This window comes from Canis aureus, chromosome X (assembly GCF_053574225.1).
Source record: "Canis aureus isolate CA01 chromosome X, VMU_Caureus_v.1.0, whole genome shotgun sequence".
In the NCBI taxonomy this organism is placed as follows: Eukaryota; Metazoa; Chordata; class Mammalia; order Carnivora; family Canidae; genus Canis; species Canis aureus.
Window position 1 is genome coordinate 122,068,517 of NC_135649.1, and position 27,659 is coordinate 122,096,175.

Here is a 27,659-nt window from a genome sequence, read left to right on the forward strand (position 1 = left end):
TGAGCTCCATCCATGTGATCAACATAACTGATAGAAAAAAATATACCTTTTCAGGGCACATGTGTGGCTCACTAGTGTCCAGCTCTTGATCTCAGTTCAGATCTTTACCTCAAGTTGTGGATTCGGGCTTAGGGTTAGTGTGAAGCCTGCTTAAAAAATATATACATATACACATATTTTAAAATATTATTATAAAAATATATATACACATCTTTCTTTAAAAATATATATGTGTAGATACACATATATCTATACCTTTCTTGCATAAAGCCAGGAGGAATTTATATACCTTTCTTGCAAAAAGCCAATGAGAATTCAGGATTTGTTGTATAAATACAAGTTGCTCTTCACTCCAGCTAATGCAGTGCAATTTTTCTGTATGTTTCAAAAATGCACTAATGTAGTAACATCTGGGTCCTTCTGTACTTATTTCATTAACATTAAGTAAATTCCCCCAAATTAAGCTACCACTAAATTCTACGTTAAAAGCGTAAATCTATTCTAAAGCAAAATATACGTGTTTTTTTTTTTTTCTGAATTATTTGGGCGGATAATTGTGTTCTGCCGATAACCACACGCCCTATGGGCATGCCTAAATCAGTATTAATTCTTGAAACCTCAACTCTGTTGAGGTTTTGCAGTGTTGGGCATGCCTTTGTTGATTCACCATTGTAAACAGGCTACACATCTTAATTGGGGAAAACAAGGTTCAATATATCTGGGGACTCTTTGCTAAATCTTGAAGAATGGATTTAGAAACAAAAATCAAGAATTTCTGTAGGCCCAGCTTTTGGATCTCCAATACCCGGGTCAATGAATTTATCCAATGAGGTTGCATTTTGTTTAGTCTCATGTGAATCTTCCGACGGTGTAACAACCGCCCTCTGAATTAGAAGCCAATTTTGGGGTGAGGAAATAGATCAAGTTAACATTCCTACTCAACTAAACACCCATTGATAAGAGAATCAACAAACCATATTTAAAATGCAAAGGCCACATATATTCACAAGCCCAGGATATTTTTTTTAAGCAAAGGAACGCGGCACGTCAAGAGATTTAATGGGGCAGCTTTCTTCTAAACCCTATTTCTCTCTTGCCTTATTTTAATGAAGAAATAAGTTCTGTCCTTGCAGCTTGAGGTTCTGATGAATATTCTTCAACAATTAACCGTGAGGGATTTCATAACTTGAGAATTCTCTGAAGAGTACTTGAAATTACATATTCAACCGGTACAGCGACTAATTCTCTTAATAGTTTACATTGACCTTGCTTTTGCAGGGAAAAAGAAGCTCCTGTAGAAAGCTCAAAGTAATCATTCGTAACTGAAGAAGACCCAATTAGGTTTAATTTGTTCAATCAGGAATGATAAACACAACATCATCCACCTTACAAAAGGGAGAGCATCACTAGGGTCACTTTTGGTATCGTCGTGAAACGTTGGATGGAATTTCATCCGAGGGCAAAGATCGACACTCGAATACACGTTAACTGTTGTGCTTAAACATGTAATTATTTATCTGGATATTTTTGGCCGCCTCTGAAAGCGGGTAACTATATGGGCAGTGTTAAGTAGAATCAACAAATACTTACAAAGCGTAGTAAGTTTGGACTTAACATGCTTTCAATGTGCCTCGTTAGACAATCATCTATCATCAAACACTCCCCCCGTAAATTGATACTCCATGAAGATGTCGTACTACAAGGTACATAATGAGTCTCATCAATGAATCATTTTGAAGAACAGTGAACTCTGCCTTCTGCAAAGGCATACATTCATAAAAAAAATTGTTCTTCGTTTTAAATCATCTTCCAGAGCAAACTGACACCTTTACAAAAAATTATCTTCTACACAAACTGTGTCTTTGCTCAGTGGTTTACAGCCATCAGTGAGAGTCTTGTTCGCTATCGTGATGAATGGAAAAGAATCAGAACATCGTGGAGAAAAATTGTAGAAAAGGAAATTGATGCATGGAAAATTAGTCATCCGTTCTTCAAAATTATTTATTACGCACTCCAAGGGCATGGAATAGAGAAAGTAACTCCAGAGGTGATGATTACTGAGTTTGTGTTCTTTTGACACACATGCTGTGATCTAAAATCAAATAGGATAAATTTTAAAAGCCATCTGTCTTCAAAATGTCTTTCAATATATGCTGCATTTTTACAGATAATAAGGTGGTAAATTAGGATAAGCCATCTATTGGAGATGTAGGTTTGCAGTAATAGTCTCTGCACCCGGAATCAAATATTCTAAAGGAATTCTGTGGTCCTGGGGGAAATTAGATGTTTCTGTACACTTATTCTTAGATTAACCATTTGACTAACCATGTGTTGTGCATATAAAAAGAACATTTAAACCATCAGGTAGTAAAATTCTAACTTAAAAATAAATACATAGAATTTTTTCCCTAGACCAGCAAAACCTTAATAGTAACACCATCATTTGCTAGCATTTGTAATCGAGTGTTAAAAATACAAATTTCTAGAAATTGACTCTTCATAATCTATTTTACCCATTTGGAAAGCAGTGAGACTGTTAATCAAATGTGAACATAAACTAATCACATAACCCTGCAAAAGTCAGTCGTAGGTATCTACCAGAGAGGTGAACACATGTCTGTCTGAGGCGTGCACATGAATTTATGGCATTTTCATTCAAAATAGAAAAAAAAAAATGGAAGCAAGCCATACGTTCATCACCTACTGAATGCACCTACAAGTGTTGTTTATCCACTTATACAATAAATAGGATTCATCAATCAAAGGGAACATAGCTAATAAAATGCAACAACAGAGATGAATTTCAGAAACGAGGCCATGTGATCAAAGTTAAGCACGAACGTCTACCTACACGCGTGGCGGCATTTACATGAAATTGTGGAGAAGACCAATGCGAGTGCAGCACATGGATCTGTGTTGGCTTGGGGACAGGAGTAACATGGAAGGGTTGGCTGCAAAAACATGGAGGAATTTGTGAGCAGGCTTATGTCTTGACAGACATTACCCCGAATTACACAGTTAACAGGATGTTACGTTTTTAAAAGGGGCGGTTACTGTTTGTACACCTCACTTGAGGTGTCACCTCATATTACTTTGTACACTAAATTTTCATGTCTGACTTGGTATATTCTCCTTCTCTCTCATCTATTTAACTAATCTATCATCTGTCAATCATCTATTCATAACTACCTACTACCTACCTTCCACCTATAATCTATTACCTATTATCTATGTATTTATCATGTATCATCAACAAACTATATTTCTGTCTGTTATCCATCCATCCAACCATCCATCCACCCATCATCTATCTATCCGTCTCTCCATCTATCCTATGTATGCATCCATTCTATCTATCTATCTATCTATCTATCTATCTATCTATCTATCATCTATCAATCCTCTATCTATCCTTCTATCAATCTATCATTTATCAATTATCTATCATCTATCAATTATCTATCTATCTAAATCTATCTATATCTATCTATCTATCTATCTATCTATCTATCTATCTATCTATCATGTACCCTCACCCACCAACTATATCATCTGTCAGTCATCTTATCTACCATCTACCTGTCATCTATTATCTACCTATCCATCCACCCATCTACCATTGATTTGTCACTGTTGAGTTACATGTCATCCCCAACACATTAAAGGAATCTGCTTTACTCCCCATACCAAGGAGGTTCAGGGGGTCTGCTGGCAAGAGCCTAGGAAGTCTTGCCTCCTAGAAAATCGAAAAGAATATTGACTTGACTCCAACCCTTATGGACATCTCTCTAGGGAAAAAACACCAAATCACCTCCTTGGCTTGTCCAGCTTGTTGTCTGAGTGTTGTCTGGAACCACTCTTCATATGACAGATTTCAAGAAAGGCCAGGGGATCCTCATGACAGGCAAGGTTGGAGTTTTAGTGGTGACCCATTTACAAGACAGGATATATCTTATACTCTTTGTTCTTTTCCTCTTTTGACCAGATAAAAGCCTTGCAGCTGAGCTCTGTGTTGCACATATTGATCAAATTTAGTTTATTTCTTTTTTTATATATATGGGGAAATAGACTCCGAGAGACTGAGGAACGTTCCTAACATCACTTACTTATGGATGGTCAGGACCCAGTTGAATTAAACTCCAACACCCCGATAAGGTGGGGTGTAAAATAGCATCCATTACATGAGACATAAATGCAGCAAAATGTGTTAAAAGTGTCCATTTCGTACCTGTTTCTGTATATTGCTAGCAAACGTTTTGATCTGCCAGAGAACATTACCGATATCTACTTGTAGCATCTCCTCTTGAAAAATGCATTGTTTTCATTTAGAATACACAAAATGCTATTAATAATTGATGCTATTTTATAGTAAAATTTTATTCCATATGCAAGCACTTTTGGCCTTACTGTGACCATGTAGGTGGGTTCTTTTTTCTCTCTTTTCTTCTCTTTCTCTCTTTTTTTTCATAATGCAGGAATTTTAGAGATTGCCTCTGAAGCTTGTTGGTTCAAAACTTGATTTCGATAACAAACCAGGAATTCCCCCTTTCCTTAAATTTTCATCACCATCCATATTCTGTTCAGATGTTCTGAATTAAATTGTACGAGTAACACATAAGTCTTAGATATAATTTGTGTAGAGATCTATTACATATATTTAAATAAAAATAATCACTGTAAAATTATTCCACATTGATCTATTTCTTTCCACAACTAGCATTTAAACGTGCATGCAGATTTAATCAAACATTGATTGGAACTTGAATTGATTCTCTAAAGTAAGGCTAAGGGTTTTTTTTTTCTTTTTTTTTAACATTTTAACATACCTCAAGATCATGCCTCAAAATCTTTCAAGCACATTTACCTGAACTTTAACTATTGGTATTTAGTCTTAAGGGATTATGCTGTGTTAATAGGCAACTAATTCTTGAATGTGCAAATCCTTAGGTTAATATACTTTATTGCAAATTACCTAATCCAGCATTCAGCTGGCAGGTTCTCAGTCAATGAATAGTGGACCGTATTGGAAATTGGTGAGTTCTGAGAGATTTGGGGGAACCCAAGAGAAGCACAAAGATGGTTAAAATGTAAGGCAGAGTAAAGCTCACCTATGGCTGTACCCATCAGTCTGTGCTTGAGGAATTTCTTGAACATGCGACGAGGTGCTACTGTGACCCATCATCCCCCTTCTTTTTTGCTAAGTTAGCAAATGGGAACGTCTCACACCCGCTTCCTCCACTCTGCATTGACAGCTGGCAAGCCGACTTTGCTAATTGTGCTTACTTGGAATCTCAGAGGGGAAATAATCACATAGCTACAAGGTCCTATATTGTAGTTGCTGTGTCTTGTCCCAAGACAACAGGCTAATTGTTGAAAACATCAATGACATTTTTGGTAGTTGCTCAGAGAGAAGCACGGAGAAGCAAGGGATTTTTGGGAAAATGAACAGAAATTGATGATGAGAACGTTAAGTGATGTGTATGCAGAGGTTCAATTTGAGACCGTTCTAGACACTTGAATACATTCCCTGTTCAATGCACTTATTTAAGGGCAAAATTATGGTCTTAATTCTTCTATTCCATAATAATACCTTCTATCTTCACCATATTTTTGACTTAAACACAAGATTGAGGTTATTTGCAGAGAGGCGCTCATTAAGTCTCATTTGTTAGGTATTTTGGTATATTTTGGCTTGTAATGGTAAACCAAGATTGATGGGGATATACCACCAAGTTTCTGTATTTTTCGTTTTGCTGTTTGCTGTGTTGGCTGAATAAGGTTCATTAGTTTTGCTAGAAATCGTCAAGAGAGAAGAACAGTGATTTTTTTTTTCTTCGTGGAAATTTCACTCGTCAGATGGGTGATGGTATTCAGGTAGGCGGCTCTTTGTTCATTGCACGGCTGTGGTTGCTCAGTTGTCCTAGGTACACGGAATGTGTAGGATTATGACATTTTGTGTGTGTGAGTATGCGTATCAACATCCTGAACTCCCATATTGGAGCCACAATGACACTTGCAATGACTCTTCCTGCATCTGCATCCTTCTAGATTACATTGCGTAACCAGACGGTCTACCCTTTATATTCTCAATGTTTCCTGAAGATTCCTCTTTGTCTCCTCTTCTAAGAAGTAAGCAGCCATGCAGATGGAACTGATTCCCAAACATGACAAGAGAAGAAAACATTTTCAAGTACACAGGAACAAAACTTTTGACACGGAAGGAGAAGGCACATGTGTCTAAACACGCCACATGGAATACAGCTTACTCCGTAAGTATGATCACGTTAGCTGTTTATATTTTCCACGATGCACCATTTCTTCCTTTTCTGGCTCAGTGTCTGGAGATGTGCAACTTAAGTTCTGATCCATTGAGTTATTTAATTTATTCATTCACGAGAGATGCACACAGAGAGAGGGAGAGAGAGACAGAGACACAGGCAGAGGGAGAAGCATGCTCTATGCAGGGACCCCGATGCAGGACCTGATCCCAGGTCTCCAGGATCATGCCCTGGGCTGAAGGCGGCGCTAAACCGCTGAGCCCCCTGGGCTACCCTGATCCATAAGTACTATAAACAAGAGTCACAAAAATGTATGGTAAGAGGTGCAGTTTCCCTTTTAACCGTGAGTCTTGCAACTGGTTTCTTATCTGGGTTATGCAGAGCAGGGAGTGTTTCAGAGCCAGCGATTAGGTGTGTTGTGGTTAATCGTGTCAGTAGAACATTCTGGTGCACCTGAAGAAGGCCAAGTGTGAAGTTGCATGAGAGTGAGTTCTCTGTAGGAAGCTCCAGTCCAAGGTAGCAGTAGAGCTACAGAGGTTGAAACGGGAGTAGGTGTAGACCCAACCGTAGAGATGTATGTGTACATCTAACATCCGTGTGCGTTGAGTGCGTCTCTACCATCTACAGCTAAATCTACTGCACATTTATATCTACATGTCACCTGCGTGTATGTCCCTGTATCTCTACTGCTTACATCTACATTTATATAGTTCTATGACCCATGTATCTATATCTAAGCCCTACATCTGTATCTCTCTGTAGCTCTCAGCCATTCACCATCCACGCACGAGCAGGGAGTGTGCTGCATTTTCCCACTAAGGCTTCACAGTTCTTTGAGGTCAGACCTGCAAGTGCGGCTTCCCCAGAATGAGTTTTCTCTGCTCATTGATCCTGCCCTTTGGAGACATTGAGTTTGGCTCTTCACCTCCTTGAGTGGCTAGGGTTCCTCCCAGATACTCTGGGGCCGACTCCCCCCACCCCGCCCCACCCTGTCCTACTTCTGGGGCTTCTTATGGATGGTTGTTACCAATTCCTGTATGCAGCCTTCCCCTCTTTGCTTCCAATCCAAGAGCGGTGGTAGCCTGGCAGCACAAATAACCCCAGTGGTGATGTTGTCCTGACACGGAAGATGGTTCATTCATGGCAGGTCTGGAAGGACGGCCCTGGCTGTCAGTCCTCACTCGCTATAGACACACAGACTGGAGACAACAGGGATTCTTCTTTTTTACATCCTTTTACTGTTGTTTCCTTATGGAGTCCATTTGTTTTTCTCCCCTTGGGGACTTTCATAACAATTTTTCATGTCGTATCAACAATGAATATATTTCTTCTGACTAGGGAATTACTGGTATTGTTAAAAATTAATACCATTAATGACCAAGTGTTGGAGCAGTGCTTTTCAAACACTGTGAGTAAAAAAAAACAAAACAAAAAAACAAAAAAAAAAACAAAAAAACCAACAACAACAACAAAAACCTGTGTGTGTGTGTGTGTGTGTGTATGTATATCTATGTGTGGGGGGCATGAGTCTATTGTCACTTTACATCCCCTGAATCTTATAAGCTGTCCCAGCAAATCAGAGCAGTTTGAAATGCATTCTATAATGTTTGCTTGTGCATCTTCTTACATCTTCTCTTAGGGGCCCCTGGGTGGCTCAGTCAATGGAGTGTCTAACTCCTCATTTCTGCTCATGTCATGATCTCAGGGTGGTGAGGTAAAACCCTACATTGGGCTCTATGGTGAGCATGGAGCCTGCTTAAGATTATCTCTCTCCTTTTCCCTCTGCCCCTCCCACCTACTTGTGCTCTCTCTATAAAAAAAAACAAACCCGATAAAAGGCCAACCCTACAGGCCCTTAGTGGCCACCCTGTCGGGACCCCTCTCACTCCTGAGAGCTTTCTCTGTATCCTTACTTCATAAACTTCTATACTTTCACTCACCAATCAATGAATCAATCAATACAGATTTAAAAATTAAAAAAAAAAAAAAAAAACCCTAGGAAACAAACAAAAACAGATACAGCTTCCCTTTCCACAGGTCTTGGGGCTGAGTTCCTAATCTCCCAAGAGGTGCTTATGCTAGGTAGCATGGGAAACCTGTGCCAGCAAATTATAGCCCATAGATCAATTCTGGCCCCCTTGATGTCCTTGTAAATAAAGTTTTATCGGCACACAGCCATGCCCATTCTTTTACGTATTGTCTGTGGCTGCCTTCATGCAACAAAGGCAGAGTTGAATAATTGTAACAGACACCATATGGTGGCAAAGTCATTATATTTCCTGTCTGACACTTTACAGAAAACGTTTGCCATCTCCTAGATTAAGAATTCACTACTTTGTTAAAGTGGGGAACAAGCTTCCGTATACTAAATTTCCTAAAACTGCTTCAAGAGGCATCTTCCAAAAAAAAAAAAAAAAAAAAAAGAGGCATCTTCCCTATCCTTTACACTTTCTCTTTCATTTTGTTAGTTGAGGGTGCAGCACACATATGTCTATTTAGTTGAGATTCTGTGACTTATCTGTTAGAGCCCTTGTTTTCTCTACTGGGAAGGGATGTGCATTTATCTCTTGATAGGTTTTATATGGTTTTCCCTGGCCATGGGGATCGATGCCGTCCTCCAGACTCTTTGCTTCTCTTAGCTGCTGCCAAGTTTCCAAATCAAGTTTCCATGCTCACTGATCTCGTTGGGAAGCAACCCTTTCCAGGGCTGCTGACCTAATCCAGCTCATGCAAGGGAGTGAGTTTGATTGGAGATCTCTGACCCCAGATTCTCCTCCTGGGTAATAGCTCAAGTCCCCACAGCTAACATTTTATCTTCTCTGTTATTTTATATAACTGAGTGCTGCCCTGTTCCTTTACTCTGTAGGACTTCCTGCAGCCCGTTGCACTGTGGTGCCTCCTCCAATGTTTACCCTGCTTCCTGTCTTGTCTTACAGGTGACCCTTGTGTCTGGTCTTCTGAGACATCCCCATATTGACCACAAATATCGCTATGTGCAAATGCACATGCTTGCATTTATGTATTTTTCATACCTCTGGGCATGTGCATCAACCAGTTCTTCAGTTTCGGTCTTCCTCCAGAAAATGAGGACAAGTGCAGTCCTACTTGGACATAATCCAACTCCACATATTTTAATATAATCCTCACATTTGCCTCTAAAGCTGGTAGTGTCATCCAGATGGACAGCCCTTTGGGCCAGCCAGGGTTTACTTTCTGTGGAGAGCTCATTAATGACAGAAAAGTGCCACAAAGTACCTTTAAAAAATCTTTCAGTTCATGTTAACTAATATATTACCAAGTGCAAGTTCCTTTTCTTTGCCTGAACTCTCGAGGTTCCCTCCATGAAGGTTAAATCCAATGAGCAATATGCATTTCTCAGAGCGCCAAATTACTGGGTCATTCAGAGTTTTCTGTCTGACTCATCTACGTGCGTTTACTGGACCACAACAACCACCGTTAAACTGGTGTAAAGGCGTAGGTGTTCACCCAAAAGAACAACAGGTCACCGACATAAACACAAACACAGGCAGATTTTATGAGGGGGAAAACAATCTGTTCCAGCCAGGTATCTTCACAGGCATAAACCAAGAGTTTCCGTCCATAGGGACCACGGTGCAATCTGTCCTTCCATTTATTGTCTCCTAGATTGAGGTACAGTCTGCTTGCTGATATCATCCCTCATATGTCTCTCTTCTTTCATAAAGGATTTTGTATAAAATAGTCTCTTTCACAAATATCAACGTTAACGTTCACAATCTCTCCTCTGTAACCAAACCATTGAGGATCTCCATGGCCATACGTTGGGTGGGTGAAAACCAGAAAGTTGGTATAAATTGGTATTTGCAGAACCAGAGACCTCACTAGCTGATGTTCCCAAGTGGACCTTTCATGCCTACTTCTCGGGAACTGTAGGAAGGACATCTGAGAGGGTGAATCCCCTCAATTCTGCATAAATATAAACAGATCCTATAAAGTCAGGGGCTCTAAAAGCAGTACTTTGTATGAGAACAGAGCCGCTCATCTCTTGGGGCTTCTCGACAGATGGCAATATTACTCACAAAGTCCATTCTGTTAATATTGCATCCAGCCCACAGGTTTCTTTTTTTTTTTTTTTAATTTTTATTTATTTATGATAGTCCCACAGAGAGAGAGAGAGAGAGGCAGAGACAGAAGCAGGCTCCATGCACCCGGAGCCCGACGTGGGATTTGATCCCGGGTCTCCAGGACCGCGCCCTGGGCCAAAGGCAGGCGCTAAACCGCTGCGCCGCCCAGGGATCCCCACAGGTTTCAATGTTATGATGAAAGCACCCCTTGAAATCCAAAGCGTATTTTTCTGAAAATACTAGTCATTGAAAATCTAACATGCTAAAATAAATAAATAAATAAATAAATAAATAAATAAATAAATAAATAAATAGTAAGTAAATAAAAAATTAAATAAATAAGAAAACGTTATGTGGTTTGTTCCAGCAACCTTTAGGGATATGTTTTTTCTTGTCTTTCATGATGATTCCGAGTCCCACTTCTAAAACGGAGACTCTCAAGTTTCTGTAATGGATTTGTTCTCCAAGTAGAATTTTTTTGGTGTTTTTGACTGGGGAAGAGGAAGTAGAAAAACACACCGCATACACACACACACACACACACACACACACACACCCAGCTATGGATAAAGAGAAATTTCAAACCAAATTAAGATGTCAAGAATGCTTTACAGCAAAGAAAGGAGTAGTTTCTCTTTGAGGAATATTCTTAAGTAATTTCCGGAGTACACAATGGAATTGGTTTTGTCACTAATTTCTTGAAATGAGTTCCGTTGGACTCGGGGAGCAGAAAGCATATTGGAGTAGAGGCAAGTAGAAGGCAAGTCTTCTGAAGTGGCCCCCACCATGATGGTTTCCACGTGAGCACCCATCTTCCCATGTGGGACCACATAGGTTGGTTCTTTCTTCAGGACATTGAAGGACACATGGACACAACATGGCAGGCTCCCTTTTCCAACTCAGATTAAGATGGCAGCAGATTATGGCTGTTCCATTGAAGAGATCAACAGATTTTATTTATTTATTCATGACAGACACACAGAGAGAGGCAGAGACACAGGCAGAGGGAGAATCAGTGTCTCCCTATAGGGAGCCCGATGTGGGACTCCTGGGCTCATGACTCAAGCCAAAGGCAGATGTTCAACCACTGAGTCACTCAGGTACCCTAAAATCAACAGGTTTTTTGAAAGTGATTAAAACAGAGGACCCAGAAATATTAATAGTGCTTAGAAAACATAAAAAAGGAATATAAAGCAAGTCTTGTTTTTTTTTTTTTTTGTTTCCAGTACATTTTCAAGACAACTCCTTTGTACCTAGTCACATCTTAACTGTGTCTGTCAACATTCATCTACAATACTGTGAGCCTCATTAATAATTAAAAACAAGCAAACAAAACCAGATTGAAAGACACACTATAGCACTTGCTTTTACCCTCAATTCATTAGATTTCTGTTGAATAAATACTGGTCATTCTATAAACACCTTCAGAAATTGTTTCACTCTTCATTAGCAAATGATCCGGGTACATATTAACCAATGCACCTTGTCTTGTGTACATTTTAAATAATTTAATTTGGGAATAATTGGTTGTAAGGTGTTTCAAATTACGCTCTTTGAGAAAAGAGGGTCAATTTCAGTTTTAAGGAATGTTACAAGTGTTTCAGGCTATTGCCAAGTGAGATGTTCAGGTCATAAATCAAACCTCATTTTCTGCTCAGAATTACTAATTTATTTTGCTTGGATCCTAATGCTTATTTGATCACAAACAGAAATGGATGTACAATAAGATATGCCTACAGACATCTGATTTGCAATTTTAGGCATTTAGCTGGTTTTTTAAATGCTACAGTGCCAATCTCCCTTGTGCACTACCCACAAGCTTTGATGTGTAGCTGCACTTCAGAGGCACAAGGAACATGAGAAGTCTACATTTTTGAGGATTTTCATGTTGGTTATTTTTACCGTTGTAAACGATAAAGTATGCAACCCCCCATTCTCACCCTCTCAACCTGTTCCAAGTTCCACCACCTCAAATAAGTTGTCTAGAACTCACTGAAGACCCTTTTTCTTTTTAAAGATTTTGTTTACTTATTCATGAGAGATGCAGAGACACAGGCAGAGAGAGAAGTCCTGAGCCGAAGGCAGACACTCAACCACTGAGCCACCCAGGTGCCCCTTGAAGACCCCTTTTTGATGTGAATTACATTATTTCATCCTAGATCATTATTGACTTGTGAAAATAGAGAAGGCTTCTGATAATATTGAGCATTCATTGGGACTTCTGAGGAAACAGTAAAATCTTGCTTAAAAAGTAGACATATATTTTTTTTTCCCGTAGCAAAAGGTTTTCATAATCCTAAGCTTTTAGCATTTTGGCAATGCATACACGTAAATTACTGATGTAATTTTTTCTGATGTGTAATTTTTTCTGATGTGTGGCAGAGCTTTCCTGGATGGATATGTCCATTGTCAGATACTTCTGAACAGAGATTTGATATTTATTAGCTGTTCTTCAAGGAACGAAGAGAAAAAGCGCAGATAGAAGGCCTTACGCCCCATAGCTCTACAGGACAGGAGCATCCTGCACATGGAATCTAAGAAGCCTATTCTGGGAGCTGGAAGTAGTTGGGATGCTCAGAGCAAGGTGGTTGCCGTGAACAGCAGTCCTGTGAGGTTCAAGGCTTTGGTCCTCAAGTGCTCTGTGTCTCACACCTCCCCGCTGAGGACTCCTCAGGATATCGGGAGGTGGTATTTTTACCCTCTGCTCCTGTGATTCTTCCCGGCAGGTCAGTTGCAGAAACACAGATGTCCGAGCTAGCTCGTGGTTGCGGTACTTGAGATTCTAGTGTAAAATCTTCGGATTCTTCTTCCCAGCAACCTTCGATTCTCAGTAGAGCCGCTTGCATCTTGCCTCGTACTGCAAGTTGCTCAGAGTGGACACCTGACACAATGGCTTGCACGGGCACTAAAATCTCATTATTTGCAACTTTCTTTGCAGTCTCCTGGAGTTTTAAGGGCTGAATCCTGCTCCTTTCTGCTCTTTTTCTGCTAGTCCCATAGGTGTGATGGCCTAAGAGACCATTCAGACCTCCCTGTGTGACTTGGGATTTTGGTTGCAAAGAGTACAAGGCCCGAGAGCTGCAGCTTCCATGCTTTAGGGTCAAGCTCCAGTTACACCCAAGCAAGAGAGGGTTCTCACCATTTCTTCCCATGTGGGACTCGGTTAATAGGCAAACTGTGCTTCAGATCCTCTCTCTGTGTTGGTGGTGCCATGTCTGTCTGCAGCTCCCGTTGTTCGATTCTGCTTCTCCTTCTACCCCTTGCCTTTTATGCGCATCTCCTGTGTATCATATTCTTACCCCCAATTAACCGCTGGCACTTCTATGTTTACCCCAACCTGTGCTTCCCGGAAGATCCAACCAACACCAACAAACAAGTTGACAACGTCCTTGAGCTTTACTTTAGAGCTCATTTCAGATTTCAAATGCACAAAAAAAAAAAAAAAAAAAAGCACCGTATGTCAGGTATTGTGTACTCAATAATCAAAAAAATAATAGGATGGTGGTAACAACCTGAAATAGACTCACTCATTCATTCATCCATCCAGGAATTTCAATGATACTGTGTTAGGTGCTGAAGACTCAAACCAAAAATTCAGTTGTCCGGGAGAAACGCGGTTATGGGTTATTGATTCTATCGAATCCATTATCTAAGTTGCTATCTTGACTAGTTGGGGTGTGCTCAGGGGATAGCTTTACATCTTCAAATAATAATATCGCAGAATATCTCCCAGTTGGTTGCTTGGTCTTTCATATTCTTCCCCAAATTCCCCTCAAATATGGTGGATTTGTGTGTGTGTGTGTGTGTGTGTATGTCCTGGCAGATATCTTAGCTCCTAAAGCTACAGACAGAATTACTTTCTGTACAAAATTGAATTGAAAAACAATAAAACTTGGCACCTCCAAAGCAAGGAAACTCTATCAGATTAGTTCATCTGCTGTAAAACAGCATTCAATATTCTCTTCTCCGTGTGCCAAACAGAAGGCCACACACAAAAATGGATATTAAGATGGGCTCGTGAACAATGTCAGACATTTGCTAATGACAAAATAAGAATCGTGGACTGAGTGAAATGTCCCCTCCTAGAGAGAATATGCATAGTATGTGGCGATGACCTCTGTCCGAAGCCTCCGGACAGGCAAATGCATCTATTTGAATGCCAGTGACTCAGTGGAGGCTGATCAGGCTTGCCAGAGGCTGGCACCTCTGTGGATCCTCCTGTGCTGGGGACGTGTCTCCATGAGCGAGGACTTTCTAATTTTTTTTTTCTCTATATCTAAAAGGTTTTATTTAACAAACATATCCATATTGAATAAGATCATTTGGGGGAAATCGGTTGCTTGTTAATTAGTAGAAAACAACAATACATGTCTGGACAATATGTCCAACAGAATGTTGTAGAGTTCAATGCAAACTTCAGCTCGATGTCCCTTGGATTATGCTCTCTCATAAATTCTGGTAGAAGTGACGCCTTTCCTGATACATTCCACCACCAGTTTATCATCCACTTGTTTTCTCTTTATGGTAGTTGATTCTCCATCCCACTTCTGCACCTGTACCAGGACACCTCCATCTAAGGTTATGATGCTCTTTACGTTTCTGTAATCCGCAGTAACTTCATCAAATTCCTGGCCCAGTTTGAAGGAAATCTCTGTATTTTTAAAGGTGCTTTCCGATTTAATGGTGATCACATCCCCGTTTACACTGATGATCCTGTTGGGTTTGGCCATGCCAGCCACTTTCCTGGTGGCGAAGCCCACTCCCACTTCTTTCATGTAATCATCAAAGTTTTCACTGGAGCTAAGTTTCCAGGTACCCACAAAAGCATCACACGTTTTATGAGCTTTTAGGATTATCTTCAAGATGTGAAAAAAAAGCTGTCGTTGTCTGTAAGGTGTTATGACCTTCTGGAGCCCAGATAACTTCCTTTTAAAGATGCCCAGATCATGTGATCTTAGGAATCGACCTTCTAATTTCCGAGAAGGCATCTCCGTCCTGGAGAACATTCGGCATCTTTGAAATCACTCCATGTGCCACTCACTTGCTGGAACCCAGCTCCTGGTTGTGGGGCATGGTGTGGGGTGGGGGGACTCATGACCTCATGAATAATGATAGAGATACAGTTCACCGAATTTCAAAATTTGCCGTAAGCATGGGGGTGAAGAGGAATTAAGTAAACTGAAATCTAGAACACCCTCAATTCTATCTCATGTGTTGCTACCGCTGACTCTCTTTCTCGCCATGGCCTCCATTCTTCACGCCCAACTCAGCTGCAGGTTGAGCCACACCCAGGGAATATTGGGAGCCAGCTGTTGCGTGTCCTAGATGTGTGAGCACTGGCCTGGGCCTGTTGCACTGGGTGTGAACTATCTACCCTCGGCATCCAGTTCACGTGGGGCACTTGTTGACATTATAAATCTCCAGAGCATCCTCTTCCCGCACACCATCTTGGAGCTGCTAATTCCCTTGGAATGGAACAAAGAGCCAATTTCATCGAGCTCCCCTGATGCTATGGGGAACGCTATGTTTGGGGGAAAAAAAAGTCAGAACTCAAATGACAAGTCTTCCATGGTCAGCATTCAGGGGAAAAAAACAGTGTTGTCACAAGTCAAATGCTACGTTCTGTACCTTCTTCAGCTCGCTGAGGGCTGGCGGTACAAGTGTCCTGCGTGAAGTGAGCCAGGCTGGCGTTGGTTTTGCAACCAACATCAGTACCTTTACAAATATCCAGAGGCTTTCAAGATTACTGAAAAATAAAAATAAGTAAACGTCCAGAGGCTTTCAAACTGCAGCTTTCTACTTAATTGTTTCACTTGCAATCCCTGTGAGTAGACCTTTTACTCCCAGCTGAGGCATCAAGGAAAATGTGTTTCCTAGACTTGGTACAAAGATATTTCTGTTGAGTTTTTTTCACTGACGTCTATTAGCTGCTTTGATTTGACACGTACTTGATTCACCTTTTGTTTTTCTTACTACCTGCCACATTTTAAAATATCTGTGGCTCAGTGGTTGGGTATCTGCCTTTGGCTCAGGGCATGACCCCGGGGTCCTGGAATCAAGCCCCGCATCGAGTTCCCCGCAGGAAGCCTGCTTCTCCCTCAGCTTGTGTGTCTGCCTCTCTCTCTCTCTGTCTCCCATGAATTAAATAAATAAGTAAATAAATAAAATCTTGAAAAAAAATAAAGAATCTGTGCTAAAATATGGGGAAAATAAATAATAATAATAAATAAAATATCTGTGCTAAAATATGGGAAAAAACAGTTTATACAATGTTGGTCAAAGAGTTTTCTAATTGCTAAGTAGGCTACTAATTAAATTAAATCATCTTTGAGTTTTTAATAATCTCTTCCTGTACAAAAGTAAACCCCTGGAAACCAGGGAAATTCATATCCTGTGCTAGTTTCCGTTTTACAAGCCCGAGGTGCATATTATTTTGGAAAGACCAAATTCAGAAAATATTCACCAACATCCAAGTTTAATACATTGTCAATAAAGTGTGGGTTCAGAATGTTTTTTTCCCTAAGGCTTTTCTGGTTGATCAATCTTTATTTTATTTTATTTTATTGCATTTTATTTTATTCTATTTTATTCTATTTTTTCATTTCCAAGGATCTCATTTGAGCAGGCGTGTTTCGCCATGTAAATGCATTCAGCACTGACCGGAAAACGCTCTCGGCCCCCTACGTGTTTCTGTTGTTGTGGGAAGGGTCTATATTGCTGAAGTCCAACCATTCATCCTTTCTGCTCAACACAATAAAGAAAATGCAGCATCAAGAATCTGCAATATGGTTCCCAGAAAATCGTTTTCGGGGAAGAAACATCCTATTGTATATCAGTTACCTTCAATTTCTCTTTTTTTTTTCCCCCAAATACACATGGACTTGAGGGTTGAGCTCTTGCGGTGTATGCAGGTGTGCACACATACACACACCACTTGAAGGGTGCTTAGGGACCCCTACGTGTATCGTGCTGTGGTTATCTCTGCACTTCTATGGTCTATGATATATTTTTTAAAGATTTTATTTATTTATTCATGAGGGACACATAGAGAAAGGCAGAGACACAGGCAGAGGGGGAAGCAGGCTCCATGCAGGGATCCCCTCGTGGGACTCGATCCCGGGGTCCCCAGGATCACACCCTGGGCTGAAGGTGGTGCTAAACCACTGAGCCACCAGGGCTGCCCTATGGTCTATGATATTTATCCCCCCTCCACAAAGTCGCCCTACAAACCGTTAAATTATATTTGGTTTATATAGGCACCCACGTGGACACCAGTTGGTTAATCCAAATACCCGGCTCATGCGCGCTCCTTGCTGGCCCATTCTTTCTACTTATTTGCCTAGATGATGTAAGCATCCACAGCCCACCACACCAAACAAAACCGAGGATCGTGACGAAGATTAATTTCTTGAACAACCTCCTCCCGAACAGGTCTCCCCATCTTGAGTTAAACTTCACATCTCCGCAAAAAAATCCCGCGTTTAGGATTTTCTTCCTTCCGTTAAGTGAACTGTTGTTTCACGATGAGTATGTGCATTTCATTTTCTTTGCCTTTTGCAAATCCGGGTAAACGGGGCCGTCTGCCATCTGGTGGAGCTCACACTTTTAGTTTAGATGTCTACCATCTGTGTGAACAGCACACGCCCGGCTCCAGGCTCTGCCCACGTCCTGCTTTAGGTCCGGCTAACCTGTTTTTCAAAGAGTCTTCCCCAGTTTACTCTTCCCACCCACAAGGCATGAAGGATGGTTTCAGTCCACGTCCCAACGTACGTTTCATGTCAGCGGCTTCATTCATACTTGTCAAGTTCTGCAGGGTTAGTAAAAATCATCTCAAGCCATGCATCTTCTTCTCCACCCCGTATAAAGACGGTGCCTTCCCATTTCAGGTGGTATGTGCTCTGCCATTTCAATAAATTCCTGCAGTCCCCAGAGTAAATTCCATTTCATTCCTAATTACAGACTTTTTTGAGATGGGACACTCAAATACCATCATTGTTTTTTCTCCTTCCATCCAGTTGATTATAGTTTTTTGTCAAAATCCAGCTCCATGATAAACTGCATTTCCAGATTTTCTAATTATAAATCTCTGCTACGCAGGGACACCCCCAATTAGGTCACAAGACCCTCTTTTATTTTGTACTTTTTTGGATAACGTATGTTCACAATTATGGCCCTTTGATTTTCAAAGCCAAATTTGTAAGTACAGTGGATTTCTTGTTTGGTTAGTTTTTTCCCTGCACTGTCTATTTATCAGCTTCAGGGTTAAATTCACATCAGCCTTACGAGTAGCATAGGGGTCATTATATTTTCACTGTTTCTGTTTCTTTGTTTTTTCTTTTTCTTTTCTTTTCTTTTCTTTTCTTTCTTTCTTTCTTTCTTTCTTTCTTTCTTTCTTTCTTTCTTTCTTTTCTTTGTATAAAGGTGGACTGATCTACTTCTTGAACAGCCTATGGATATTCTCTCTGTTGGAAGCCTTTTAACCACTGCTGTAGTGATTTCAACGTATGCAGTTTTCAATCTTGTTACCTCTTGGTAAGCCAGCCCTAAAAATAATTCTTGAGCTTTGCTGTCACATTCCTTCTGGACATCAGAGTCCATGAAGTTGTGAATGATCTCTGCTTTATCTGTAGCGGTGACCCCTCCTATATTTAAAACCTTCATCCTTTGTATTGTTCTGCACCTTAATTAAGAAATAATTGACAAATATCACTACTTCTTTGTATTTTGTCTCCTAATCTCTTAGTGGTGCCAGAGGTACACATCTTTTACTCCTTGTGTTTTCAAAGAACAACTCTTGGTTGTGTTGAATTTCCCAATCGTACCTTTATCATCTCTATGGGTTATTTCTTCTCTTATGTTATCTCTTTCCCTTTACATCCTTGGGATTTATGCTACTCTACTCATTATCACCTTTATGTAGGATGTAGATCATCACTTTGAGATAGTCTGCTTTCCAATTTAAATTTTTGAGGATGTAATTCCCTCCATTTTTTATGTCAATTCCCCCAATTTATTTCAACATAGCGTCTTGATTTAGTTCTAGTTAATACTTTGGAATTTTTCTTACGATACCTCCTATAACCCAGCACTTAATTTATGTATGTATGTTCATATGTTTTATTAAATATGCAGGAATGTCTTGCCTACCTTCTTAAATGTATAAATTAGCGCCCACCCATGTCAATACAATACAGAGTAAGAGGCAGACAGCGTGGTTTCTGGGATACTTTATGTTTAGTATTTCTTGAGCGTTCTTATGAGTTAATACACGGTCTATATTTGTAATGGTCTGTAAGGGCTTAGGAAAAAAACTTGTATTTTTAATGGTCTCTCTGACACCCACGTGGTCTTTCGGACATTTTTCTGTGCACTACTAAAAAATTGTTTTCAGAATCTCACAGTCTCTGAAAGCTGTAGGCTTCCCAATCTCTTGGGGCCGACAGTGTGTAAAGGTGTCGAGGTGTATCGGGGGCCAAGTTTAGCAAGGACATGATTGTGGCAACATAATGCTTCCCCTTTTCATCCCCAAATGGGCAGTTTGAGACACACTTGCAACTGCTGGAGGGATCCTCCCAATGCCTGTTTTTCTCAGCTTCTCACAAGTTCCAGCTTCCATGCCACATTTATTTGACTCAGGAGACAAGGCCACAGTGGGGGACAAATAAAGCAGAAGTCCATCTTGCCCCTTCGTTTAATGTCACAGACCGGTGGGACTGCCCTCGGCTAAGGCAGCGACCAGCATCTGCCCACAGCTGCCGACACCTGCTCAGACAGTCCCAGCTGCAGGCTGCCTGGCTTTAGCTGCTTTGTTCCTTGCTTCCCCCTGCATTCTTCAAGATCAGTCTGGGCAGAGGCCACTGGCCGCTGTAGGAGACTGGCATCCTGTTCAGGGTACTCCCTGTTCTCTGAACGAACGATTCACCTCTGTGCCTTTGATACTTAGACCTATGCAATTTATCTTCCTGGTGTCCCCACCTGCCAAAGTCCCCCGAGCAGGTTGCCCAGAAGAGTCTCCAGGGCATCATTCAGCAATCCCTGCTCCCCACACCATCTGGGCTTAGAATCTCTACCTTTTCCCAGATCAGTCTTCCATTCTACAATATCAGCCCAACTAACGCCCGCCATCCGAAAATGCATTCCACGGCTTGTGTCGAATCTCTGAGAGCCGAAAGAAGACAAACACACCAGCCAAGAAAATGGGGGGATGCCTCAATGAATGCTCCCTGCTGCCTACTCCTTGGCAGCGATCTGGCGGGGATGCCCTCTCTGCCCCGCAAGCACTTCATGGTCAGAATCGAGTTAGCTTGTCGTCCGTAGACCGTCTGTAGCCCTGAAAACGAACGTGCTTACTTTACAGACTTGAGAAAACAAACTGTCTCCTTGATGACGTGCCCTTTTCATTTCCCAGGGACCACGTGTATAATCAGCTGGCAGCATTACGAGGAGCTCGTATTGTCTTAACCTTTTCCTTTTTACCCCTTCTCTGGCTTTTAACCATTTTTAGTTTTTGAATCTCAAGCCAGAAAAACCATAGCATTCTTTCGGGAAGCATCATAGAATCTGAACAGGATAGAAGCGTGTGATGTGAAAGAAGTGGGGAATTGAATGAGGAGAATTGTGAGTAAATTTATTTTAATATTTTTATGATTAAAAAGCCAAAGATGAGTGAGTATAAAATCAATTCCAAATAATTACTTGCAAGTATGTAATATGAACACACATGTAAATTACTGCGATACTTTCAGCCAACGCTAGGTCATTAGTGTTTGAATAGTAATAAAACAAGATAAAGTACAGAAATAGCTCAGATGCAAAATATTCTATAGAAATCTACTTTTTTTTTAAATTCCAAATTTGTCTTGCTTCTAGTTAAATTGTATCCGATATCACTGACCTCTGAACAGGCCCTCTGATTTCAGAGTCGAAGTCTCCGGATGTGAGGTCTCTGTAGAATACGAGGCGGCCACTTCCTTTGGGGAACTAATTGATTGATTCTCAAATTTTTCGCATAAAAATGTTTTGAAAATAAAAATATGTTGGATGATTTTTTTAAAAGTAGATTTAAATAGACTTAAAACATGCAAATAAATGTTCTCTGCCATATTGGTTCCTCAATGGAAGTTGAAAGCTGTTTCCATTGTTCCTCTCAAGATTCCAAAAATATAAAGGTACTACAATGCATTTCCTAAATCTGTTGTTCTATCCACAGTCCTTGCATGCCATCTCATTTTGGCCACAGAGTTACATTATGGAAAGAAAAGTTTTCATCCTCACTTTACTCCTTCACGATCACTCAGACTGTACCTAGAATCCACCCCAATGTCTTCCTTCTGGAAAATTGCAAAACCAACGTGGGGTCATAGATCTTCTAATCCATGATCTTTCCCAACATGGCACCCATCGTGGCCTTGAACAGTCAGGCACGGTTTCCCGGAAGAGGCACCACAGTGATGACCTACAGGCAGTTTAGCTACGTTGGTCTCATGTTTAAACTTAAAGGTATCCGCCCTTCCAGTGCTTTTGGGACCAAAAGGCTCATTTCTTGTCATTTTCACATGCAAGATCTTCCGTATCGAAAATCTAGACTCTTGAGTGTCTTGCTTCCATCCATGTGCACCTACCTTCCCAAAACATCCTTCATGTAAAACAAAGACACTACATATGTACTCTGACTCTGCCAAGTGATGGGAAAACCAAGAAGAAAAAAGACTAGGGTTTTTCCTTGAGCAGCTCACAGTAGCTGAGGTGTGAAGTCATGTTGCAGGGTATCGTGGCATGTACAGTCGGCCTATGGCATATGTGAGCTCAGTGGCAGTGACAATGGCTGGACCATAGAAGCACTTCAGCTGAGATGCGACCCGACATGAATACATGTCTGCTCCTCGACAAGGACTATTCTGATTTTTCCAGTAAGGAGCACATCTGCCCCATCCCCGATTACATGTGTGGCTCTTCTGACTGCATGTAAGTCCCAGATTTCCTCAAATACCCACCCAAGTTAGTCTGTCCCTTGCATTCAGACAAGAGCTCAGAAGCAGGGTAGGGCTCACCGTCCACACTGTGGTGCCCACCTACCGCAATAAAGTTTTGCCCTGGTCCCTGTTTCCCTTCATACTACAGTTTGTGTGCCAGAAGCACAAAACATGGCAGCTGCTATTCTAAGAGTATGAATGTGAACGTGCCAGTCAGCCAACAGCCAAAGTCTAGCCATGCCTGAACCCCAATCCTTACTGCTGCTTAAAGCAAAACACAACATTTTATATGCCTGTCCCTGGACGTGTACACCCCAAAGACAAAAGAAAAACAGACTTAAATGTATGAATTCTATTTTTTCAGCAGTGAAGTCTCCCGTTGACATTATGATAGCTAACACCCTGGAATAAAGGACAAACTGATCTCTCTGTAATCACGAAGAGGCATTGTCCTTCATAATAAAGTCTCTTATTTATTCGAGGTAGATTCAGGTAAAAGAGGGTCATCTTTTCCACACAATTTGGGGATAATTGGAATTGTGTTTTTTTTTTTTTTTTTTTTTTTTTAATGCTTAAAAGAATTTACATTGTAGAGGGCAAATACACAAGAATCGTTACACCGATGGGTCATTCAGAACACTAGTGTGGGGAGGGGAATGTAATCTGCATTTCTGTGATTTTTATACATGGGTTTTTCTGCTGCTAGAATTTAAGGCATAGAACACTTCCTACTCTCCCGAAACTCCATTTTCTTGGTCCCCAGTCTTTGCTTTCCTGACCATCGTTCAACAGAGATGCTCCAAGTACAAACAGCAAATAGACAGGTGTTAGACGATCCTGTAAAATAGTCTCATGGTGTCATTGGACGCTTCTTAAATATGTTTCATAGAGGTAACGTTTTTCATGATAGCCTGATGCTGTTGTGTTGGCTTCTGTGGCCTAAGTGCTAGCATTAAATGTAGAATGTTTGCACGCTCTCTAGGACACTGCTTTTAGAAACTGTCTGATTTTACAAACATCATGGAAAGGGATATCCCAAGAAAGACAACATAGGGGCGCTGAAGCCATCCCTGCGGTAAGTCTGTGTTTTAAGCTGGGCCAAAGGGCTTGATCACACACACGTAAAGACTAAGCAGTCCCAGGTACCATTCAATACAGACCTTCCACTGGTGCAGAACATTCCAGAATTAAGAAGGTACCTAATCCCATCTACCTGTGGCAGCCCATCTGTCTATGATGAGACACTCTGAAAATATTCTTGTCAGGTTTAATCTAGTTGGTAGGGAAATAGAGAGGCCAGGCCAAAGTTGGTCGAGGCAAGCTTTTAATGGGATGCGTTCTTGAGTGAGGTTCCCTGGCCCGCAGGGGAGGGAGAGAGCGAGCAGGAAGTTGTGGGCCAGGGAAGTCAGGTGCAGGGGAGGGCAAGGGGGCTTTTTAAGAGGGGAGGGGTAAGGAGTTGGGTGTCTGTATAGGGTGACAGGTATTAGGGCATATTACTGGTGAAGTCCGTATGGGGCGATAACTGCTTATGCCCCTATATGGGGTCAGGGTAAGGTACAGTTTAGGTTTCCTGCATAGGCCCAGGCTCCCTTGATGACATGTCTTGGCCATCTGCTGGTGATGGGAAAGTTCTGAGGTGGGGGCCACAGGTTGGGGATGTCCACCGCCATTTTGTTGGTGCCTCCCGATCCCCCTTGATCCCGCCAATCCCCCTTGATCCCGCCGGCCCTACAATTCTCACTTGCCGTGTGGGGCCATCCTGCTCCCCTATGAATGCTCATCTGAAGTTTTAGAAAAGTCTATCTCCCATCCCACTTATTTACCCTAAGAAACCCCCAGTTGTGTTATTTCCTAATTTGAAAAAAAATCAATAAACCCATATGTGTTTAGTTTTCAGCGAGAACTCCTATATTGTTGTTTTATTTTAAATGCAAACTCAGATTTCTATCCCTCCCTCAGGAAAAATTACATTAGATACTATGGATCTTCAATAAAAGATGCTAGGGTAATTGGTTTTAAAAAAGAAACCATGGCTTCCTGTCTTGATACTTCATTGAAATTTTCTACCTTCCTTTTCTGGAGAGGAAGGAAAGGGGTGAGGTTTTGAGGTTCTAATGAAAGGAGTATAACTCAGCACTAACATATCCCAGGGTCTTAAACTTGGGGTAAAAAATGTGACCTGCTAATGTAATATCCAGATATTTTCTCAGGAGTATGTAGATCAATTATGGCTTCTCAGGGACGTTTCAATTACTTGACTATTTTGGTAAAAACGTTTTTAGTTACCTGATTAATTGCTTGACTTCTGCAAATTGTCTGGCCACCATCATGTAAATCATCTGTAACAGGAGGCTGATGCCTTGACAGGCAGGGGGTTTGGAGGTCCGCTAGAACTTAATGGGAGCCATCTCGATGTGAAATTAAAAAAAAAAAAAAGAGATAAAAACAAAAAGGAACCGTTTAGGTGTAATCTAAGGACAAAGTAAGGTTGAACTGCTGCTTGCATTATTTTGACATCTATGATCCAAACAGTGATGCTTTTCGCCGACATGTGTAATTGTGACCTAAGGGATTCTGAGAAATGAATATATTTACAGGGAGAGAAAAAATGCCTGCAGGTCTCCTACCTCCCCAACCTCCAGAAGGGGCAACTCCAGGGCACATGGATCTCCTTGGAGGAGAAGGTCAGACTTCAGAAGGTCAAGACTGACAAACAGGCATGTAGGTTTTCCAAAAGCTCCTTGGAAGTGTCTACAGCTCCACAGGGCTTGAGAATTCTTGTGGTCACTATTTCCAAAAATGATACTTTCCAAGGGGGAAAAGAGGGAGTAGATGGTGCTGTAGGTCTTCAGAAGGTCAAGACTGACAAACAGTCATGTAGGTTTTCCAAAAGCTCCTTGGATGTGTCTACAGCTCCATGGGCTTGAGAATTCTTGCATGTGGTCGCTATTTCCAAAAATGAGACTTTCCAAGGGGGAAAGAGGGAGTAGATGGTGCTGTTGGTCTGTGAGGTCAGCTAAGTTTGAGATGCCTTTTTCTTTCAGCTCACCTATTTGGAGAGCTTGTCCAATGGATATACTGAAGCTTCTGGCACAAAAGAGAGGGGATGAGCAAATTGAGTTGGTCTAAACCAGTATTTCTCGTGGTAAAACAATAGTCCCATCTGGCGAAAGTCTCTTTATGTAACCACTTCATCCCCTGATGTAGACCCCAGTGGTTACACGTGTGTGACTTCAGGGACCACACAGAGGCCCTTCCCCAAAGACCAAAACTCTCAGTGAGGCAGGGATCTGACCTTTAACCTGGGCAGGCCTCTTTTAGGGGATAAAGAAAGAGATAGTCCCAGGAGTTAAACCTCTTGTGTTTGGATTTTTTTGTTTTTAATTCACACTGGTGGTATCTGTTGTTCATTTATGGTATTTCCCTAAGTTGCAGCTAATTGGTTTTAGCAAACAAAGCCACTCACTCTACTCCTTATTTGAAACAAAGGTGCTTAAGTTGGGGAGTTTCAAATCTTAATGGAAATGTTTGGGGTTTTTTAGAGATTTATTGGTGTATAATTGACTCTCCAATTTAAGATGACTATGTTCCGAACCTCTAATATCGAGCCTGGTGAATATAGTTAATAATAGCAATATGTACCAGAAGTTTGCAGTGTTTGTTTTATCGACCTAAGGTCCTCATTCATTGCATCGAAGTGTAAAATGTGATCTATGGAGACAAGTTTTTGATGAATAAATGGATCTTCTTCCCTCAATTAGGTCCTGAATGCATTGTCCCCGAGACAGATGTAAAAATTACAGAGGATCTACTTGACTTACAGGTGGAGTGGAAAAGCTGTTGTCTTTCTATTGGTTTTTGGACAAGATGAGGGTAGTGGGATTTGTGATGCATATTGAAGCCCACAATTCCCATGGTGATCCCCATGGTGTGTGGCTGGCCTCATCAAGTAGATAGCCTGGCTTGGTTCCACAGGAGAGTCAAAGCTTCCTGGGAACTTCCCAAGAGCGTCTTGGGAAGGAGAAGTCAAGATTCCCCTCCAGGTGTTGATCGGGTTCTGAGACAGAGTACGGTTGATATGACAGTAAAGATCGGGAGCCTGTGCCCCGAATGTCTCTTGGGGCTTGATGTTTGTCTCTCCCATTCCTGTGTGTCTGAGTGTCTGTCTCCCCTTTTATCCCTCTCTCTCTATCTCTCTCCTCTCTGATTCTCACTCTCTCTCTCACCTTATCTCTTTTCTTTAAATGAAACTTCTACGTACATAAACTCCATGGAGCCTGGTCAGTCCTTTCAAACATCCAGCCATTGGGAAATCTTTGCAAACATATAAACACTTTCTGAAATTTGTATCATCTTGTAAAGATTGCATGCGCTGCTCCTGTTCCCGAAAAGAAAAACAAACACAGGGATCCCTGGGTGGCGCAGCGGTTTGGCGCCTGCCTTTGGCCCAGGGCGCGATCCTGGAGACCCGGGATCGAATCCCACGTCGGGCTCCCGGTGCATGGAGCCTGCTTCTCCCTCTGCCCGTGTCTCTGCCTCTCTCTCCCTCTGTGACTATCATAAATAAATAAAAATTAAAAAAATATTTAAAAAAAAAAAAAAAAAAAAAAAAAAAGAAAAACAAACACAAACGTATCTAAAAGTGAATAGTTTTAGGGACCAGGCTTCTTCTCAAGGCTTGTGCTAACTTGTCTACCAGTAACCCCCAGCTACTCAGAGTAAGTCTGAGCTCACAAACCAAAGCCGGCTCCTTTGCTATTGCCTGTACCAAGGAGAAAAGAGCAATTGTGATGGGTGAAAAAACAATAGGATTGCATTTTGGATCAAATGTTAGATTGGTCTTAGGTCGAAAAGTTGTGGTTTTGCCATGTGGCACACCCGGAGAAGGATGTAGTTAATTCTGGGCATATTGACTGTCAAAAAAGTCATGTGATCTACGTTGAGTTCTATTTACATCATTACCCCAACCATGAGCAGCTAAGATAAATTAGCCCCGCCCTTCAATGTCCAGTCTCTGCTAGGATGAATCCCTACTGATGTCATTACCTCCAACACTCCTGAGAAGGACGCATTCCAACGTACAGATGTTCTATTGGCTTCCAAAGCCCACATAATAAGAGATGATCAAAGAGCCTCCTATCAATATCCTTCTCTTTTAGAATAGTTTCTGAAGACTACAGGTTGCCTCACTAACGGCTCATTATGAAAGTCTCTAAGTGTTGGACATCTTGTGCCGTGTAGATGTGGGGCTGCGGAGTGTTACCCAGCTGCACGTACTCCTCCTTTCTCAGTAAGGCTTCTGCACC

At 41.3% G+C, this 27,659-nt stretch overlaps 2 long non-coding RNA genes and 1 pseudogene across 2 annotated transcripts in view; 1 reads left to right on the forward strand and 2 right to left on the reverse strand.

Moving 5' to 3' along the window:
- LOC144307979 (uncharacterized) overlaps window positions 1-6,265 on the forward strand; it is a 155,539-nt gene extending 149,274 nt beyond the window's left edge. Inside the window, exon 3 of the long non-coding RNA XR_013374613.1 lies at window positions 6,128-6,265. This is a non-coding gene — a long non-coding RNA (uncharacterized LOC144307979). The remainder of the gene's footprint in view (window positions 1-6,127) is intronic.
- LOC144307980 (uncharacterized) lies at window positions 1,479-27,659 on the reverse strand. The gene is made up of 3 exons (XR_013374614.1): window positions 27,400-27,659; window positions 24,640-24,761; window positions 1,479-2,092 (listed from the first exon to the last, which is right to left on the reverse strand). It is a non-coding gene; the product is annotated as an uncharacterized LOC144307980 (long non-coding RNA).
- Window positions 14,671-15,369, reverse strand: LOC144308290 (fatty acid-binding protein, adipocyte pseudogene; annotated as a pseudogene).